Source organism: Glycine soja, chromosome 19 (assembly GCF_004193775.1).
Source record: "Glycine soja cultivar W05 chromosome 19, ASM419377v2, whole genome shotgun sequence".
Classification (NCBI taxonomy): domain Eukaryota; kingdom Viridiplantae; phylum Streptophyta; class Magnoliopsida; order Fabales; family Fabaceae; genus Glycine; species Glycine soja.
The window spans coordinates 9219474-9239911 of record NC_041020.1 but is presented as its reverse complement, the minus strand read 5'-3'; the positions used below and the strand labels follow the sequence as shown (position 1 = coordinate 9239911).

Below are 20438 nucleotides of genomic sequence, written 5' to 3'. Positions count from 1 at the left end.
TGTAGAAGGGTGGATATCATGGGCAAGTCGCGGGGTACCCTAATATGACCTCTGTGCATGATGAGGTTCTGGGTAACAGAGAAACCAGGGTGTTTGGTTGGTTCCACGACAATTGCTTACCGGAATTGGCCATAATCGTGATGAGCATCAAGCTGCGCCCGTAGTTCCTTCAAGAAGGAGAAACATGGAATGGAAAGGATCATGGTCAACATAGAATGCTGTTTCGGCAATCTAGACAAACCGTCAACCACTTGATTGGTGGACCCTGACCGATATTGAATGTTGTAATCATACCCCATCAATCGGGACATGTACATGTGTTGCTCTGGGGTCTGGATGACCTGGCTGAGGAGTTCCTTCAAACTACGGTGGTCAGTGAGGATTGTAAAACAGCGGCCAAGCAGGTATTGGCACCATTTGCACATTGCCATAGTAATTGCACAAAGCTCGCGCACGTAAGTTGAGGACCACAGAAGCTTGGCGATGAAGGGCTTACTGAAGAAAGTGATGGGGTGACCTTGTTGCGAGAGGACAGCTCCCATCCCCACTCCTGATGCATCAGTCTCCAGGGTAAACGATTTTGTGAAGTCCGGCAAGGCCATAACCGGTGTCGTGGATTGAGCTTCCTTGAGGCGGTCAAATACAAGCTAAGATGGAGTGGACCATTGGAAGGGAGTTAGAGTGGTTGCCTTGACCAGTGGGGCTGCAATGGTTGCGTAGCCGCGTATGAACCTACGATAGAACCCTACAAGTCCGAGGAAACTGTGCAGGGCCCGTGTGGATTGGGGAACTGGCCATTGTTGAATGGCGGAAACCTTTAAGGCTATTGGTTCAACTCCTTTGGCAGAGACAACATGGCCCAAATACTCTACCTGCTGCTGCGCGAATAAGCACTTAGATAATTTCAAAACAAACTAATTTGCGAGTAATACTTGAAACTCAGTCTTGAGGTGGCACAAATGTTCATCAAAGGATCCACTATAAACCAGAATGTTGTCGAAGCAAAGTCCATTGCCCTGAGTGCGGCATAGTCGACAAAATTGTGGGGAAGATAGCTGCCGGAGATTGGCATCGTTGTCGCCCTTCAACTCCACGAGGCGACCTTTGTGGAAAAATTGCATGGATAGTGTGGTGTAGTCTGTTAGTACCGGACCTAAGGATTGAAGCCATTGGACGCCAAGCATAACATTGGCTCCGGAAATTGGAAGAACATAAAGGTCCACTGTGAATCTCGCGGCCTGAATATCCACCGGAATGTTGACGCATAAGCAATTACATTCAAGGTGTTGGCCATTGCCAACCATGACGCGAAGTGGGGTGGTCTGTTGACATAGAAGGCCCAGTAGCGTGACCAGCTGTTCCTAAATGAAATTATGGGTGCTTGGTGGTCGGAGATAGTGCCCACTAAACGGAGTGTCTCCAGGGCTACGTGGTCGGCTAAAGAGTTAAGGCTTATTTGGGCTGGAACCGGGTCAAATGAGTTAGATGTGTATTAGGTCGGGTCTGGGTCAGGCGGATCTGTTTGTGGGTCAATAGGGTTCATTTGTTCGTTAGGAGGGTCATCGCCTTCCACAAGGAGAAGAAAGACCCGAGAGGCGCACCTGTGCCCTCGATGGTACTTCTCCTCATATGTGAAGCAGAGCCCGCGTTCGCGTCGCGAGGCTATCTCTTCAGGTGACAAGCGTTTCACAGCCGGAGGTTGGTGAGGCGGGGTGGGTAGGAGAGGGAGAGAGGTGGGTGTGGGTGGGAACAGGGTAATGGGGTTGGCCCAAGGGGAAGTCGAGGTGGTGAGAAAGGGTGGACGCGGTCTAGGAGGAGGACGATGGTCCAACAATTTCTCCTCTTGGAGGCGAGCAAGCCCCGCGGCCTGTGCCATGGTCAAAGGTTGTAGCGCCTGGACCTCGCGACGTATGTTAGGAGAGAGTCCAGAGATGAAACAGCTAAGGAGAAAGGCAGAGGGAAGTTTGATGACACGGTTGGTGAGAGCTTCGAATTTCGACAGGTAAGCACTCACGGTTCCCCTCGGGGCTTGAATCTATTAAGTTATAAGCGACAAAAGAAGTTCTGTTAGGTGCAGAAAGGGATTGTTGACTTCGAGAGTCAGCTCCTCCAGAAATTCAGGGGAGAAGAAGAGAATTGCAAGGTAAGGGAACAGGAAATTCTTATTTCTGATGCCTGCTTGTTTATTTACATAGCCTTATATAGATATTCCTCTAACAGATTTTGTACAAATGCTATCCTAGGAATATTCTAGTAACAAAATTCGTTTTGTAATTTTGCCCATGAGGGAGCAAGATGCCACAAGCAGGATTTGGTGACGATCTTCTATTTTCCTCTTCCGAAACTGCCCTCAAACGTAGTCTTCAAGGTATGTGGGCTTTACTACCTTCCTTTTGCTTTTAGTCTCTTCTCCCTTCTGCACCTTTGCTGCTGATGCTTCTTCTATTGGTTTCGTATCAAGTTCCCACCCATTATATGAGATGTTTTTTCTTACGTTTTAATTTCTTTGCATTTTAAATTTTATACTTTCACAAAGGAATTAACTAACTAAAACAACCGGTAACTTCTTTTGTGTAGTTGTTTTGGATGCAAGAATTTTAATTTTTAACTTTTGATGTAGGAAATCACATTCATGGAAAGAACAAAATTTCAAATAGAACAACCGTCTATGTTTAGGTAACATTGCTTTTGATGGATTAATAATTATTCATTGAAGTGTCTGTCTTCTTTGGCATTTTATTCCCGCGCCAACATTATTTACTATACCATTTAAATATGTTTTTATCTTTAATAAATACTCAATGTATTTATTTCTTAATAAATTTTTGATGTTGCTAATAAAATAATATTTTTATTTCTTATCTTTGATATTTTTTTAGTCCATAATAAATTAGAAAATTTTCTATTTATTTTCTAATAAATTAGTAAATTTTATTTTAGTTTGTATTAATAATAAATGAAAAATATTTATCGTAAAGCAAACATAAAATTTACTAATTTATTAGGAGTTAAAAATAAGTGTAAGTGATCAAAAATAAAAATATTGTTTTATCATAGATTCTTCCCAAAATAAAAAATTATTAGAAAATAATTACAAAATTGAATATTTATTAGGGATAAAAACATATTTAAACTTTTGTTAAAAATATAATGGGTAAATAGTCATTTTTGTCCCTCAATGTGTAATTCGCTGACAAATGCAACCCTGAAAGATAAAAATACAAAATTTAGTTCCTGAAAGTGTAAGAAGTGCGATAGATTGTGACTAATTATTATTATTATTATATGTTTATAATTTACTGTTCATATTTGTTGAATACTTATGCAATATATTTTTTAAATTTATTTTTAATATATATATTTTTATTATTTTGATTCTTGTCAAACCTTAATCTTTGTTATTAAAAAAACTTTATCTTATATATTATACTTTTATCAAATTTCTACTAAATTTCTCAAAGTATAAGATATGAGATAGTAGAAATTTAGTAGAAGTTTGATAAAATTATATCAAATCTTGGAGAGAATTAGATTGTGTTAATGAAAAATTCTCTAGCACTTGATGAGATTAAGAGCCATAAGTTCAACCATATAAAATATAATATATAGTAGTAGAATAAAAAATCTTGAAGATACTGAATTAAGTACGAATGCCAAAGTACGATTGATTTTGAACGAAAGTTTTATAGCTTTAATGTAACATATATAAATGATAGTATTATATACAAGCATGTTATTTACAAGCATGGTTGAACTTATGGCTCTTTAATTTATCAAAATATAAGATATAAGATAAAGTATTTTTAACAGCAAAGATTAAAGTTTGACAAGGAAATCAGAATAATAAATATGTATATATATATATATATATATATATATATATATATATATATATTAAAAAGAAATTTTAAAAATATATTGCATAAGTACTAAATGAATAGAAGCAGTAAATTATAAACAAATAATAATAATTAGTCACAATTTTTTATTAATGTCCAGGACATATTTGTCGCACTTTTTATATTTTCAGGGACTAAATTTTGCATTTTCATCTTTCAGGAACGCATTTGTCAACAGAATCGGAAGACCAAAAGTAAAAAAAAAATTATGACAAATATGTTTCTATGCTGGCAATTCACGTTGACAATCATTTTAGTGACAAATTTGTCCTTTCGTGCCACCTAAGTTATTTTATTAACAATGACCGACGAAAGTTAATGACATGACATATTTGTCGTATTTTTTATACTTTTAAGGACTAAATTTTACATTTTCATCTTTTAAAGACACATTTGTTAGCGAATTACATATTAAGGGACAAAAATGACTATTTACCCAAATATAACTAATCGGATACCTCCGCTGCACAGCAATTACTTCGTCTAAAATCCATCATTATTTGCTATTTTGATTGAACAATAAGATTTTGTTGACTACCAGATTAAAGCTGAGGTCTGAATTCCAAATTTGGAATTGTTAGAGAAACTTTAACTATAATTTTTAAGTGGTTCTAAAAATTAAGAATGGTTTTTAATTTGACTAATCATAGTTTGATTTTTGTGTTTGTCATTTAAAAAAATTATTATGTTAAGTTCTTGTTAAAAGATAATTTTATATTTTATGTTGGTCGGGACTAAAAGAATATTTATCAATTTATCATCGACCAAAATAAAATATCAAAGAATAAAAATAAAATTATTGTTTTATTAGAGATTCAACATAAAATTAAAATTTAATAAAAAATAAAATAAAAAAATAAAAAATTAACTATTTATTAAAGATAAAAATATATATTTAATTGTTTAAAGAAATATAAAGATGTGAAAGTTATTTATATTATTAAAGAATTTCACACCATTAAGCTATAAAGTTACTAAAATTCTTGAAACTGACGTGACATGGTATGACTAAAAAAAAAGAGTTGTCATAACGTGTGAAACAAGCACAGCAAGCAGCCACATGATACTCAGCAGCATATTGAAGTGGAGAGAATCCTAAGGTGTAACGTTAAGGAGAAGATTTTTTTTTTTTTTTTTTTTTACAAAGATAGGATTGAATCTAAGACCTCACATTTACTACTCCAAACCTTCCGTTGCTAGGCCGATCCTAGTGCTTTAACAATGGCAACTCAAGAAAGTTGAACAGATAGAATTATCGAAAGAGTTTGTCATTGATTTTAAATGAAATAATAATAAAGACTTAATTATGTTTAATGTCTTTATAAATGATCAAATTTTATTATGGATGACTAATAAAATTTTTGTTGTTGTAAGTATGATATATTCAAACTTTTGTTTAAAATCTCTATAATTAATTAAGTGATGCCATATCACTATCAAAATAGTTAATTGGCAAGATTAATTTATAAGGTGACATTATCCCTTAATTGATGGTAGTCAAAACAAAAATTCCAATATATAAAAAAATTAATATAAAAAATTTATTAAGGATCCAAAAAATTCGTACATTTATTTACCAGAGACTTTAAACATATCTGAAGAGGTATAGAATTTAGATTCTAAACCAAGCATACAGTTGAAATTGCTATATAAAACCAGAGATTTGGAATACAAATTAAGTAAAATATGGGACAATAATTGTATTAAGAGACTTAAGTGTAAAATTTGGAACAATCTATTTTCAATGAAAGCAAAGACAAGTTACATATCTATAACATACTTGACTGCAAAACTTAAATTAGTTTCAAGTAAGCACTAGAAAAATAAAACTAGTTACCAAGTTGTCTTTTATCTGCATTAACACCAGTTGAACTCGAATCGTCTTGCTCATTATCGTATTGTTGACTGCTGGGGCAGGAAGAGATGCCAAACAATTTTGCCCAGTTCCTCATGTGTGACATATAAAAAACTCAAATCATAAGTTGTTGGTGCTGCACAAATTGAGTCCACTCATCTTTACTTTCTCAGAAACCGTTGGTTTTATGATTCTGAACTATTGAAATCGATCATCAACCAATTTTCTTTTTCTAAAAGGATTAGTGAATCGAATATCCTCCATGCTACTTTCCTGTTTCAATAAGTGGATTCCGTTTTTTATAGATTTTTGGCCAAAATTAAGATCTGGACGTTTAATAACTGCATGGTTCCATTCATTTTCCAAAAGTGTTTCATTTAAATTATTTTGTTGTATTGTCTCCCGCAGATCAAAAAGACATGTGCAATCACTTTCCATCCGGACCATTTCCCAACTGTCAAACAAAAAATGTTCATTGCCATTGATGATCACGATGAGTGACATGAGTCTAAATGTAGTAGGGATCATCAAGGGTCTAAATGTGTCACCTTTTGACGAGGAAGAATACTCACACACACACACCTGTTCCATAACAAGACAAATAGCTATGGCCGGCAATTTGTTACGAAACCAGAAAGATATTGGCAATTCTGATGTTTGGAACTCAAACCACTCTGGAATATTGGCTCCTGGCAAATAAAAGAAGGGACTACCACTCTCATGCAGATCCTGTTAGTGATAAAGAATTCATTAATTTTAGCAACATTAAATACACTATAAATGACCAAATCAAATACTTAAAAACAATACCTGATTCAGTAACTTGCTTCTACATGAAGAAGTCAAAGATTGACATTCTATTGCAGAGAAATATTTCAAGTTTGGAGGAATCCCTCTAATTTCTAGAAGAAACTCACAATAATTCAAATTAAGCCTAGTTAAAAAGTGGCATTCCTTGATGCATTCGGGAATAACTGTAAAAGAATTTCCTGGTAGGTCTAAGTTCTTCACATTAGCAAACCATGGGAGAACTATTCGAAAAAAATCATCTGTTAGGTTGCAGCATCTGAACTGAAGATATTGAATGTTTGAAGACAAGGTTGAGCTCACTTTTTCTGCACCGTCATCATCTTCAGGGAATGGACTCAATTCCCATCTCCAACCTATAATAGAGACCAGATCTGGCATCATGCAAAGGCTGGAAAGGGGAATTCCATTAACACCGGTCAAAGACAGTTGTAATTTTTGAATCCGGGTAAGGTTTCCAAATGAAAGTGGAAATTTTTTTACAGGAGTTTCTTTCAAATCAAGTTCTGTTATATTTTCCATCCTTCCTAATATTTCTGGAAAACTCTCAAGACTGTGACAATACCGAAGTTTGAATTGCTCAAGAGAGGTCAACTTCATGGCGGGAAAACTCTTAAGTCTGGAGCAACCTTCTCCGTCTAAGATTTTAAGTTTTTCCAAGAACCCAACTGAATAGTGAATTGCAGATAAATTTTGACACCATTGAAATGAAAAATTTTCCAAATGTGGGAGACAAAATACATCTGGTATGTGTGTTAAATATTGACAGTGTTAGATATTAATTAGAAAAATAATAATAACAAGTTTTATGAGCCTTAAATTGTGGAAGATGAAAGTTGTAAGGTTGTGAGTTACAAAGTCTTGAATAAGCAATTATGTGAGCATTTAGTATTCTTGAATAAACAAATTATGTGAGTGGTCACTCTATTTTAGTATAAATAGGGGATCATACTCTTGTATTTTGTGTGCCAAATGAAATAAAATCTTCTTCTTCTTCCAACAAAGTGGCATCAGAGCTTGAGTTCTAGAGTGTTGAGAGAGAAACACTTTGTGAGTTGAGAGAGAAACACTTTGTGAGTTGAGAGATAGCAAGCAATGGCTTGAGTATGTTTCAATTCCCTCGTCTTACCAAAGAGAATTATGATAATTGGTGTCGTCGCATGAAAGCCTTGTTAGGTTCTCAAGATGCATGGGAGATTGTAGAGAAAGGTTATACCCAACCTCAAAATGAGGCTATTTTGTCACCAAATGAGAAGGAGACTTTGTTGAAGTCGAAGAAGAAGGATCAACAAGCACTTACTTTCATTCATCAAGGTTTGGATGAAGCTATGTTCGAGTTGATGTCAAATGCAATCACATCCAAAGAAGCATGGGAGATTTTGAAAACCTCCCTTGAAGGTGTTGATAAAGTAAAAAAGGTGCGCCTACAAACTCTACGTAGAGAGTTTGAATCATTGCATATGAAGGAATCTGAATCTATCTCAGATTTTGGCAACAAGGTGTTGGCTATTGTGAACCAAATGAAGCGTTATGGAGAAAATATGGAAGATGTTCGTGTGGTGGAAAAGATCCTTCGCTCCTTAATCGCTAAATTTGATTATGTGGTTTGTGCTATTGAAGAGTCTAAGGATTTAGACTCAATGACCGTAGACCAATTGATGGGTTCTCTTCAAGCCTATGAAGAAAGGTTCAATAGAAGACATGATGAGCCATTGGAGCAAGTCCTCAAAGCCAAATCTTCTTTGAAAGAAAATGGAGGAGAAAGTAGTCAAAAAGCACGTGGACGTGGAAGAGGACGTGGTCGTGGACGTGGTCATGGCCAAGGAAGAGGAGGAAGAGGAGATCGTGATAATTTTGACAATAATGAATGGAGGAGTCATCAATCCACTAGAAGTCGTGGAAGAGGAAGAGGAAGAGGTAGAAACAATTATGAAAAAGCATATGAAAGGAGGTATGATAAATCTAATGTTGAATGTTTTAATTGTCATAAATATGGCCATTACTCTTGGGAGTGTAGAACAAATGTTGAAGAGAAGGTCAATCTTGTTGATGATAAAGAAGAAGTTGAAGAGTCAATGTGACATCCTGGAAATTTCTACCCGGAATTTTTGAAAACGATGTATTTTGAATGATTATATATATATAAGTATTATTCAGTGTATATGCATATATGTTCTTGGTAGAAGTAGGAATAGTGGGGGCAAGATACGCGGGTTAGGCTAATTAAGGAAGAGAAATCCATAACTGGGAGGTTATGGGTTAATTCTTAATTAATTAGTCTAAAAATCATCGTTTTGCGTGCGACTTAGAATTTAACAAAACCAACCTCTGAACCACGCTCGGGGTTTTATTCTGAGCGTTTTGATATATATATTGATTACTTTCGAAAACTGGCCCCGACGGACGCAGAGAAACGCGAGGAACTGGAACCAAAGAAACGACACGCAAACCGAGGCAGGATTTTGGCGTTTCAAAGGTCATATTTTTCTCACTTTTTGTGGCTGAGTATGGGTCACAATCAAAAGAGAAAGTGAGCCCTTTTTGCTCCACTCAAATGGAGACATGTGGCATAGCTTAAAAAAAAGAGAAAAAGAGAAAACCCTTTTTAAAACCAAAAAGCTGTATTCTCTCTCCTCACTCAGCCCAAAAATTTCAGAAGCCTTTTCCTCTCTCTCTCACGTTGCCATTCTCTTCTCCTTCATTCTCCATTGAAGCTCCAAACAAAGCTCCAACCTTTGGCCATCATTTCTGCTCCAAATCGCGAAGGGAGGGCATTTTCGGAGTCGTGAAGCGCGTCTCTACGTGTGGGACTTCGAAATTTCAGGTTTGGGTGGACTTCTTTCCCTCTTGATTTTCGTGGGTATGGGGTTTTGGGAAATATGATGGGTAGTTTTGCTAAGTTTCTGCTTCATGATAGTTATTTGTGAAGGAATTTGTTGAAAGCATGTTGAACTTGCCATGTTTGGATGAGTTAAACATACCCATTCTGTTTTAGGGTTTTTATGATGATGCTTGTGATGTTTATGTGCTGAAATTGCTTATGGAAAACTGTTAGAGATGAAGGGTAGAGTTAACTTAGGGTTAGAAAGTGAGAATGTGGTGTTATGAGTGGAAAAAGAGTGAGGCTTTGAGAGTTGGAAGGTTAAATCTGGATTCTGTGGTAAATGGATGTTAAAATGAGTTAATCCTAGCTTGAAATGCCCTTTAGAACATGTGAGAAAGGTTAGGCTGAGCTAGAGAGAAAAACAAATGACCAAGGTGAACAAAGAGCCATTTCTAGGATAAATTTGGGTGTTGAGGAGTCAAATTTTGATTCGGTGAAATTTTAGGTGTAAATCCAGTTTGGACAAGTTCAAATTGATGTTATGGACTTGTGTGAGGTGAGAGTTTGCTTCAAATTTACCTCATTCTCAATTTCACTTCTCAAACCTAGAAAATCCATTAAATTGAGGGGTTTTGGACACCTAGATTTTGTGTTGCTGTGTTTTGAAGCTTGACTTTGGTTTAGACATGATTGATACATGATTTGGGACTTGTAGGACTTGATTTGGGCAAGATTGGATGAGGGAAAGTGTGATTTTCGAAATTTGCACTTATGCAGAATTTTGCTGCCAAATAGGTACAGCAGAATTTTGGCTTTGTGCAGAAAAATGCTATGCATTTGCTGGTTGTGGAAAGAGTAGTGCAGAATGAGTTCTGGATGTTTTCTAGCAGATCCCAACGGTCAAAATGTAGACTTATGTACTTGAGACTTCCAGTAAAATTTTCGAGTCGATCCAACGGTTAACGAATTGGAACGAAGGAAATGTTACTGGGGTCTTTAAGTGAGAAAAGCTGTGATTTTGGTTGGTGTTTTGGGCAGAGTTTTCTGCCTTTGCCCTATTTTCTTGGTTGTGATAGTTTGTGTTGTTTGAATGTTGAATTAATTGGATGTTGTGGAAGCTTGGGAGGATTGATGGGGACCCGGTGTTGAGAGAAACGAGGATATGGGCTACGTGGGAGTACGTGAGCTCAGTTGGAGGTGGGCAACAGGGGATGGTGGGTTTATGCGCGATTTGTGGATGTGGAAAACTTGTTACGCACCATCGCCCGACCACCACCTAGTACCACATGTGATGGGTACCCCATAATCCTACAAGCTTGAAAAGAGGAAGTGTAGAAGGGTGAAAACTTCCTGCTTTTATTCGTTGACCACAGAGTGGTACTTGGAGATATGTCGCGGGGGTCAGGAGACCTTGGGGAAATCAGGTGGGGTGCTATTGCCCAAAACCAAGCTTGACCAATCCCGACCCAACCCGGGTATAGTCAGTCAGTGAGAACCTGTGATGTACCTAAGCAGGCGAGCTCCTGGCAGTCAATAGATAAAAGGAACAAAGACCACAAAGCAAGGAGGCTTGTGTGGTGGCTGGCCAGCTGTGAACTTTGATTGATATATGGGATATGGCCTCTGGTAATCGATTACCAAGGGTGGGTAATCAATTACAAGGCTTAAAAATGAAGACAGGAGGCTAAGATGGTCTCTGGTAATCGATTACCAAGGGGTGTAATCGATTACCAGGCTGGAAAACGAGGTCAGGAAGCTAGGGGAGCTTCTGGTAATCGATTACCAGGGGATGTAATCGATTACCAGGCTTCAAAAGGGAACTGGAAGACTGTGGATGCCTCTGGTAATCGATTACCAGTCTGTGTAATCAATTACACAGAGGAATGGGTCACTGGTAATCGATTACCAGGTATGTGTAATCGATTACACAATGCCTTTTTCAGGTTTTCATGTCCTGAAGCTGTGTGATTCGAGTGTGGCCTCTGGTAATCGATTACCAAGGCTGTTTAAACGATTACCAGAGATGAAAAGCCTTAAGATACCCCTTTTACTTGCATGTAGTGGTTATGAGACGAATTGTGTGCGGCGCAGTTAGATTTTCGTGAAAGAGTCTACCCCTTTTGCTTTCTTTCTTGTAGATCGTGATGGCGGCGCAGCTAATCCATGATCGAGTAAAGATGGAGTGCCTAGAGGGAGCTTGGGAGACCCTCGAAGGCAACACGAGGTGCTGATTTCGGGGCACGATTCGATTTACGGCTACTTCATTGGTGCATCCAGATGAACCCGTGCGCACGCTTCAGCGTACTGTGGAGTGGATACTACCCGCGCCTACATCATACCGTCTAGCGGAGCCAGTCCAAGTGATCGAGGTGACGTCATCCGAGGAAGACCCTGAGGAGGATCCCGAGGAGCTACCTCCTGAGCCTGTTGTGGATGCTCTTGACTTTCTAGAGGGTGATGAGGACCCACTTCCTGAGGTGGATTCTCCCGAGGAAGTCATGTCGGCATCTGAGGCAGACTCTACAGAGGATAGTGGCCCGAGAGAGATGGCGACCAGTGGAGGCTCTTCATCATAGTGGACAGTTCCATGGACTAGTTTTATATACTTTTGAGGGTGGGTGTATCTAGGACTGACTGTTAGGTTTACTCTTTTGTTTTTGTATGGGTAGACCTGTTGTATAGGAATTTGATGATTGTATACATGTGGCTGAAGCCACCACTGTGGACACCTTTGCTCTGTATGACACTATGTATTTTGTAAAACTCCCATATTTTGGACAGCTTTAAATGATGAATGTATTTATGATCAATCTTGTTACTCGAAAAGAAAGCATTAGCAAATTTATTTGTAAAAGAGTTTATCGACCGTATTTTATTCTTTTATTTTCACGTGACGACCTAAAGTAATGGCTGGTACATTCTTCCTTTTGAAACAGCAAAATAGTTTAGAGATTATGAGCGGTAAGAAAGAAATGACTCCGAATAGAGTTGTGAACTGGCCATTCAGGACTCTATAGTGAGGATTTTCCTTCTAAACCTAGTTATGGTGAAAAAAGAAAGAAATGAAAAAGAAAAAAAAAACTTACCATGGTTTTTGTTATTTAAATCATTACCATCAAACTAGTCATTAATTTAGGGACGCCACAGTCAACACTACTACTATCACTTAATAATGGTGAGAAGGAAGACAAATGCTAATGGTATCTTGACAATGGAGCAAGCAATCACATTGTGGATGCAAAGAGAAATTTGTGGAACTTGATGAGAAGGTGAAAGGAAATGTTTCTTTTGGAGATTCTTCCAAGGTGCAAATCCAAGGAAAAGGTACCATTTTAATTTCTTTAAAAGATGGTGCTCACAAATTAATCATGGATGTTTACTATGTTCCTAAACTAAAAAGCAATATTTTGAGTTTGGGACAACTTGTTGAAAAGGGGTATGAAATTCATATGAAAGATTGTTGTTTATGGCTTCGAGATAAAAATTCTAATTTGATTGCCAAGGTGTTTATTTCAAGAAATAGAATGTTCACTTTGAACATTAAAACCAATGAAGCAAAATGTTTGAAGGCTAGCATAAAAGATGAATCATGGTGTTGGCATATGAGATTTGGGCACTTGAATTTTGGAGCACTAAAATCCTTAGGAGAGGAGAAGATGGTGAAAGGGATGCCTCAAATCAACCATCCTAATCAATTGTGTGAAGCATGTCTCCTTGGAAAGCATGCAAGAAGGAGTTTTCCAAAAGAAGCTAATTCAAGAGCAAAGGAGCCTCTCCAACTTGTTTACACCAATGTGTGTGGCCCAATCAATCCTCCTTCATGTGGTAACAATAAATATTTCTTGCTTTTTATTGATGATTATAGTAGAAAAACTTGGGTTTATTTTCTAAAGCAAAAATCTGAGGCATTTGTAGCTTTTAAAAATTTTAAAGCTCTTGTGGAAAAGGAGAGTGGTTATGTAATCAAAGCTCTAAGATCCGATAGAGGTGGCGAATTCACATCAAAAGAATTTAATGAATTTTGTGAAAAATATGGGATTCGTCGCCCTCTAACGGTTCCTAGATCTCCACAACAAAATGGGGTAGCGGAGAGAAAAAATAGAACTATTCTTAATATGACTAGATGTATGTTGAAGGCTAAAAATATGCCAAAGGAATTTTGGGCCGAAGCTATTGCATGTGCCGTTTATTTGTCCAATCGCTCCCCAACAAAGAATGTCAAAGATCAAACACCACAAGAAGCATGGAGTGGAGTGAAGCCAAGAGTTGATCACTTGAGAGTATTTGGGAGCATTGCATATGCTCATGTACCCGACCAAGGAAGATTCAAGCTTGATGATCGGAGTGAGAAACATGTGTTCATTGGCTATGATGCAAGCTCAAAAGGCTACAAATTGTACAATCCAAACAATGGAAAGACAATTGTGAGCCGAGATGTCGAGTTCTATGAAGAAGGCACATGGAATTGGGAGGAGAAAGAAGACACTTATGATTTTTTCCCGTACTTTGAAGAAATAGATGAAGAAGCCTTGACTCCAAATGATTCAACTCCAGCACTTTCACCAACTCCTTCAACCAATGAAGCCTCATCATCTTCCGAAGGGAGTTCAAGTGAAAGGCCAAGAAGAATGAGAAATATTCAAGAATTATATGATGAAACTGAAGTTATAAATGATTTGTTTTGTCTTTTTGTTGACAGTGAACCCTTAAACTTTGATGAAGCAATGAAAGACAAAAGGTGGAGACAAGCCATGGAAGAAGAAATCAAAGCCATTGAGAAGAACAACACTTGGGAGTTATCAAGCCTTCCCAAAGGTCATGAAGCAATTGGAGTCAAATGGGTGTTCAAAATCAAGAAGAATGCAAAAGGAGAGGTTGAGAGACACAAAGCAAGACTTGTAGCTAAAGGTTATAAGCAACAATATGGAGTTGATTATGATGAAGTATTTGCACCGGTTGCCCGCATGAAAACCATTCGTCTTCTTATTTCCTTGGCAGCTCAAATGAAGTGGAGAATTTTTCAGCTTGATGTAAAATCGGCATTTCTAAATGGCTATCTTGAAGAAAATGTCTATGTTGAACAACCAATGGGTTTTGTCATCGAAGGTCAAGAAGGAAAAGTCTTGAAATTGAACAAGGCGTTGTATGGTCTAAAGCAAGCACCGAGGGCATGGAATACTCGCATTGACAAGTACTTCCAAGACAATGGGTTTGTTCGTTGTCAAAATGAGTATGCTCTTTATGTTAAAACTTTTAATAATGGTGATGTCTTATTTATTTGTCTTTATGTGGATGACCTTATCTTTACCAGCAATAACCCAAATTTGTTTGAAGACTTCAAGGAGTCCATGTCTCGTGAATTTGATATGACAGATATGGGACTCATGTCATATTACTTGGGAATGGAAGTGAAGCAAACGGAGAATGGTATCTTTGTCTCACAAGAAAGGTACACAAAAGAAGTGTTGAAGAAATTTAATATGCTTGATTGCAATCCCATGAACACACCTATGGAAGGTGGCTTGAAGTTATCAAAGTTTGATGAAGGAGAGAAGGTAGACTCCACGATCTTCAAGAGTCTTGTGGGGAGTTTAAGGTATCTAACCAATACAAGGCCTGATATTCTATATGCGGTGGGAGTTGTGTGTCGCTTTATGGAGGCTCCTACCTCTCCTCATCTAAAAGCCGCAAAAAGAATTCTTCGTTACTTGAAAGGTACAATTGATTTTGGATTGTTTTATTCTCCCTCCAATAACTATAAGCTTGTGGGATTTTGTGATAGTGATTTTTCCGGAGATGTTGATGATAGAAAAAGTACTACCGGATTTGTATTTTTTATGGGTGATTGTGTTTTTACATGGAGTTCTAAGAAGCAAGGCATTGTGACACTTTCTACTTGTGAAGCCGAGTATGTAGCTGCAACTTCTTGCACATGTCTTGCCATTTGGCTAAGAAGATTGTTGGAGGAACTTCAGTTGTTGCAAAAGGAAAGCACAAAGATCTATGTTGATAATAGATCTGCACAAGAGCTTGCCAAGAATCCGGTGTTCCATGAACGAAGTAAGCATATAGATACAAGGTATCATTTCATTAGAGAGTGCATTACCAAGAAAGAAGTAGAATTGACTCATGTGAAAACTCAAGATCAAGTTGCGGATATTTTCACCAAGCCTCTCAAATTTGAAGATTTTCGAAGATTGCGAGCAAGACTTGGTGTGCAGAAGAATTTTCCAATTAAGGGAGGATGTTAGATATTAATTAGAAAAATAATAATAACAAGTTTTATGAGCCTTAAATTGTGGAAGATGAAAATTGTAAGGTTGTGAGTTACAAAGTCTTGAATAAGCAATTATGTGATAATTTAGTATTCTTGAATAAGCAAATTATGTGAGTGGTCACTCTATTTTAGTATAAATAGGGGATCATACTCTTGTATTTTACGTGCCAAATGAAATAAAATCTTCTTCTTCTTCCAACAGACAGTAGTCAAAATTTAAACTTGTCAAATTTACAAATTTCTGCAACATAAAAAAAAGGAAAGAAAGAAAAAGCAAATGAATAAACTAAAAGAGAATTTATTAATATAAAACAAAAAACAAATAAATAGCATTAAACTAAACTTGTAAAGATACAAAATCAAGGAAATGAACTCGATACACTTGCCTTTTTTAATAAGACAGCCAACTCATGTGATGTAAACCTGCTGTAAGGTAACTTGCATATAGCAAGTTTCTTCGGATAAAAATCATATGGAAAATTTTGTGTAGGATATCTCTTCCATTCCAAAACTCTCAATGTATTAGGAAGATGTTTGGGACCTTTGGAGAAATGACCATTTCTGATAATAAGTGTTTTGAGTTTTTTCATCTTCTTGAAGGCATACCCATCCCATTCTATTTGTATTTCTTGAAATATGGGGAAATCCATACAAATGATTTCAATCTGACTAGTTCCCTTTTAACACAAAAATCATGAATCAACCACAATACATGCATAAATATCAAGACTTCAACAAGAATATTTAGAGAAATGCACATATTATAAACCAAAAAATTAATTGGGACATAAGGATATAATAATCAAAAGAGATAATTCAAGTATCAATCTTATTCACCTTATTTTCTTCTAAAACTTGAACTATATCCTTTGGAAACCATAATCTGCTACGTTTCCTAGGTTCTTTGACTGATTCTTGCCTGACAATTTCTTTACCCATGTCCTCTATCAAGTCATGTAGTGTTACGTTACCATCAAAACTAATCTTTATGAGAGATTTTTCAACCAACACTCCAATATGATGTTTCATGCAATGCCCATGATGAGCATGAAGTATATCTTCAACCTCTACCAAACCATATTTTTTGAAGCAACAAGCAATGTCAAGAAAAACACTTTGCTCATCTTCTTCCAAAGCATCATAACTCACTTTAAGTATCTCTTGGATCTCTTTATTAGGGATTCTTTTGTATCGATCTAAAGCAGATATCCATTGTTCTATATTTCTTCCATATAAGTTGGAACCTATTACTTCTAAAGCTAATGGAAGGCCCGAAGCATAAGTTGCTGCTCGATTCAGAACATCCTTGTAAAATGGTTCAACTTTTTCCAACTTGAAAGCTTTCCAACTAAGTAATTCAAGAGCATGTTCCTCATTCAATTCATTCACCTCATATGTTCATTCAACACCGTGACATGCTAGCAATTGTTTGTCCCGAGTCGTGATGATGACTCTACTGCCAAGACCAAACAAATCAGGTCTTCCAGCAAGCGCCTGTAGCTGCTCCCTTTTGTCAACATCATCTAGAATCAAAAGAATCTTTTGTTGCTGAAGCCTATGCTGTATTATGGAAATTCCTTGTTTCACACTTATTAACTTATGCTCTCCAACTGTTTCAGAAAGAAGGTTGCTTTGGAGATGTTGTAACCCATGTTTTTTTGAAGTTTCTCTCACGTTTTCAAGGAAACACAAAGCTTCAAAATGGTCAGCAATGGAATTATAAACTGCAGCAGCAAGTGTCGTTTTACCTACTCCACCCAGCCCATGTATCCCCAGCAAGTGGACAACATCATCAGATCCAACATCCAGAAGTGCTTTTACTTCTTGCATTCGTGACTCTAGTCCAACTGGATAATCCGCAACATGTAAAGGAACACGATTAATTTTCTTAGAGACCAACTCAACAATCCTCTGAATAAACTTATATTCGTATTCTTCCCTAATCAATCAGAGAAATTTGTGAGAAGTCAAACATAACTAGTCATCCTCCATATCTTGATATGTATGTATGTTGTTCAAGGTAATAATAAGCTTTTTTCATCCCTTTAAATTTCAACATTATGTTTAATTATTAATCTTGTCTCTATATTGGTCTACACTTTTCTGTTTTGACCCTATACGCAAGAAAATGTATGCTTTAGCCCCTAGACAAGCAAATTTAATTCTCCCTCCAGTCCTTCTTATAAAAAGGACCGGATGATATATATTTTGGTCCCTGCAGGTTAGTTGTCTAAAACACTATAAATCTACTACAAAATTTTTGTGGCTGTGTAAAATAACCAGATTTTTGTGGCAGTCATCGCAAGGATACTGTCAGCCACGTTAGAGTCTCAATCGCTAGACCAAAATGCAAAAAATTTGCTCATTCAGTAACTAAAAATTACAATTTTGATGTATAGGGTCAAAACAGTAAAGTGCGGAAAAATACAGGGATCCAATTAATAATTAAACCTAACCATAAAATACATTTAGAGAAGTGAAAATTAATGAATTAAGATAAAATAAGTTAAAGATTGGCAACGAAGGGTACCCATGTTTGAAATGGTAACCAGACAAGTTAGCCACTTGGTGCAGAGCCATCTTCCATGTCTCCAGCTTCACCAGGTTACACTTGAAAGTCTCCTTATCAGCGTTGAACTTCTTTTCATGATTAGCCAATGACTCTCCAAAACTACCTGCATGGTTTCTCACATCAGAAGGATCAACCTTATAAAAAACAGGCAAAACCTATAGGCCCTTCCCCTTAATAAACTTAAGGATGTAACCAAGTTCGTTTAAGCAGAAGGAGGACGATGCATAGTTTTCAGAGAGCACGATGATGAGTATTCTGGACTCTTCAATTGCCTTCTCAAGTGCTGAGCTGATTTGGTCTCCTCTAGGGAGCTTCTTGTCATCGATGAAGGTGTGAATTCCTCTCTCAGAGAGAGCTTTATAGAGATTGCCGGTAAAACTGTGACGAGTATCTTCCCCTCGGAAGCTGAGGAACACTTCATTGCTGAATCTGTAACTAAAGGAAGATGAGGATGATTGCATAGCAATGAGAACTAAAAAAGGTTAATTAGTTAACTTAGTAAGATTGTGAATGGAGTGTTGGGTCATCAAAGTCATTCAAGAACACAGACTACCTTGGAGCATTTTTCAATGTGTTTGGTGTAACATAAAATATTAAAATCCACGAAGATTCAAATTAGTGTGAACGTGGAAAAACAAGCGTTCTAATGAGTGTGAACGTGGAAAAAAGGAGTTGCTTTTAACTCACGGCACTTCAAACATAAATCCACGAAGCTTCATATCATCGTATGTCTTGTCTTCTTTGTGAAAGACTTGGGTAGACTAACCCAAATGTGAGGTGATGGACACACCCAAGCACAAATTATCACCTCATTTTAAATAGGCAAAATTGCATTTTTAGTCCTCAAATTTGTCTTTAAATTTAATTTTGGTTTTCCTTTAAAATTATTGATGAATTTTGTCCTCCTATTTTATCCAATCACACAATCTTGGTTTCCCGATCCAGAATTGGATATTGACAGTTACAAAGAAATGTTTTCTGACACATGTTACATTCTTATTGGATTATGGTTGTCATGTGTCATGTTCTGATCGACCAATGACAACAACAATGCATTTCATCTTTCATGTATTCAACATCCACAAAATTCGTCAATAATTTTAAAGGGAGACCAGAATCAAAACTGGAAACAAATTGGGGAACCAAAAATGCAATTTTGCCTTTTAAATATAATAAAATAACCAATACTAACAAATGATGTTGAATTAAAAAAGAAAAATCTCTTTAATTCTAACACGTTGAATGGGTTCATGCTGTTCTCATCATTTTGGCACCTATCGATCTCTTCACATCATCTCATTCAAATCAGTCTTCGCTTAGACTTTATTACCACAAAGAGATAACCGCTTAGACTACTGGTAATTCTTTATGCTTCTAAATATTATGACATTTATACAATTGTCAAACTCTTTGGACACTCCTCAAAAAAGATTATATGGGCTATATGTAATGTTTAACCGCTCTGTGTTTTAGATGTGAGCAATCTCAAGAGTGCCAAAAACTTGTTTGATGTAATGCCTGAGAGAAATGTTGCTATTTGGAACTCCATTGACACGAAATTAACTTCAATTTTATTAGCTAAATTCATACATTTTTGTGAGTTTATTTGAAACTATTATTTTTGTTAGCTATCCTTATTTAATTATCAAATTGTGTTATAAACTCTACAAGAATTTTTTAAATTAGCAACAACAAAGTAAGTAGCTAATATGTAGCTTTTTTTTTTTTGAGGGAAGCTAAATGTAGCTAATCTCTAGTAAAAAGAATTAACTACAAAATTGCTACAATTGTGTTAGCATGAAATAAGTGGCTAATTAACTAAGAAAAATAATTTATTCTCTAGTTGATTTGCAGTAATATATTATTCAATTTTCTTTGTTTCTAGCTATGTAACTAGGTTGTTTTCATAGTAATTTTGTAGTTATTAATGTATAGCTCGAATTTTCCTATATCTATAGTAATTTAAAAATTATTTCCTAGTCAATAATTCCTCCTTAATTCATAGTTAAATTAAAGATATATATATATATATATATATATATATATATATATATATATATATATATATATATATATATATATATATATTATGAGAGAAAATATCTTATATGAGAGTGAGATGATTAAATCTGTAACGTATAACTATATATGAGTAGTTGAGATTTAATGTCAAAAAATCACATGACTTTTTAAGTGGTCACATG

At 36.3% G+C, this 20438-nt stretch overlaps 1 pseudogene across 1 annotated transcript; it reads right to left on the bottom strand.

Moving 5' to 3' along the window:
* Positions 1–5530: 5530 nt before the first annotated feature.
* On the bottom strand, positions 5531–18879 carry LOC114400485 (annotated as a pseudogene). Its single transcript, XR_003663968.1, has 6 exons — positions 18193–18879; positions 16500–17601; positions 16049–16339; positions 15870–15903; positions 6565–7331; positions 5531–6483 (listed from the first exon to the last, which is right to left on the bottom strand). The product of XR_003663968.1 is annotated as a TMV resistance protein N-like (transcript).
* Between the last annotated feature and the right edge of the window lie 1559 nt (positions 18880–20438).